The following is a 2213-nucleotide window of genomic DNA, read 5'->3' on the forward strand; positions in this document are numbered from 1 at the left end:
AGAGGAGAGACGGCGAGACAGCTAATGTAATGAGGCAGGTTGCATTTTTTCAAAATCACAGGTTACAGCAATAATAATAATAATAATAATAATAATAATAATAATAATAATAATGATAATAATGTGTTTCGGCAAGTGACTGTAACAAATATGCAACTTAAAAGTAAAAATAATAATAACAATAATAATAATAATAATAATAATAATAATAATAATAATAATAATAATAATAATAATAATAATAATGACGATGATGATGGTAGTGGTGTTGGTGGTGTTGGTGGTGATGGTGGTGGTGATGATGATGATGATGAGGAGGAGGAGGAGAGAAGAGGAACATGATGTTGACAACGACGACGACGATGATGGTGATTATGATGATGATGGTGATTATGATGATGATGGTGTGTCGATGACGTCGACGGTGAACTGTTTGTTGTAAGGGCATAACATGTTATGCAAAATATGCGAATATGTCATAAAAAACAGTTATTACATAACATGTGAAGACGTTAGGTCTTTTTTTTCAGTGGCAAAGTGAGCAATCTTGTTAAAACCTGAATAGGGAAGGAAAAAAATGCTTAAATACTCATTAAAATAAACACATCTCCCATCTTTAAAAAGTTAGAAAGCACCACCACAGATTAAGGTTGCGCTCAACTCCGATTATCTCCCCGTCTTAAATCTCTATAACCCTTTATCATCTGTCGACTGCGATTATTAGCAAGATTGAACGAAACAACCGTCTCATTCTTGCGTCATTCGACGACAGACGCCGACATCTTTTTTACTTGAGTTTAACTTTGAAATCTCCCATATACTGGGGGAGCTCTCCACTTGAGGTTGGTGGTGTATTAATGTGGTTTTTCATTTTACGATATATAATTTGGTGCTCTGAGGGTGGAATGAGACAATTAGGTGCGGCTGTTTAGACGCTGATGATTTGACACGGTTGAGTGGACATTCAAGTTGTTTTGGTGATTATTGGTAACATTTTGGCGCTAGAGGCAAAAAAAAAAACATCAACGAGGGAGCGCAGAGATATAGATATAGGGATACACAAACAGTCACATACACCACCCCCATATACATACATACATACACCACCCCCATATACATACATACATACATACACAGGAGAAAGAAAATCAGAAGAGAGAAAGCTAATTCGAAGACTACACATCCAAGCCGTCACTGGAACTGTAAAAATCTGTAAGACTTTCCAGAAGTTTATCATTTAAATATATATGAGCATGTCTAGATATGCAATGATATGCATGAGAATACATACATAAAGCACATATACATACATTCATTAACATTCTTTCACCTGCCGAAATCAGGTATACATACGGGATGGCCATGTGGTCTTCGAGTGTGGAGGTCTATGCAGGCCCCCATCTAACCATGTATTTTTTCCTCGCCGCCCCTCTTTAACTGGATAGTGATGGCTATTTTCCTTTGTCTAGGATTTATAGCAAAAGAGGTTGGTGTGACGAACAAAGCTGAAAGTTCTAAACTAAGGCAGGGAGCTGGCTGAATCGTTATCGGGCCGGACAAAATACTTAGCGGTATTTCGTCCGTCTCGTCGAGGTCAATTTTGCCTATCATTCTTTCGGAATCGATAAAATAAGTACCAGCTAAGTAAAGGGTGTAGGTGTAATCAGCTTGCCCCTTCACCTGAAATTACTGGCCTAGTGCCAAAATTTGAAACCATTATTATTATTATTATTATTGTTATTATTATTGAGAAGCTGGCTGAATCGTTAGCACACCGGGCAAAATACTTGTCACTACGTTCTGAGTTCAAATTCGGCTGAGGTCGACTTTGCTTTTCATTTTTCGGATTTGATAAAATAAGTACCAGTAAAATAATGGGGTCGTTGTAATCGAGTTACTCCGTCCCGCAAAATTGGTGGCCTTGTGCCAAAATTTGAAACCATTGTTATTATTATCATTACTACTACTACTACTACTACTACTATTATTATTATTATTATTACACGAATTCAAATTCCGCCGAGGTCAACTTCTTGCACATCCCTCCGCGGGTCGATAAGGTGCAGTACCAGTCAAATACTGGGGTCGATGATAGCGACTAAACTCCTCCTCTCAAAATTATTGGCCTTCTGCCTAAATTAGGAAAAAAAACAAAAACAAAAACAAAACACACTACTACTACTACTACTACTACTACTACTACTACTACCACC

The sequence above is a fragment of the Octopus bimaculoides genome, chromosome 23 (genome assembly GCF_001194135.2).
Source record: "Octopus bimaculoides isolate UCB-OBI-ISO-001 chromosome 23, ASM119413v2, whole genome shotgun sequence".
Lineage (NCBI taxonomy): Eukaryota > Metazoa > Mollusca > Cephalopoda > Octopoda > Octopodidae > Octopus > Octopus bimaculoides.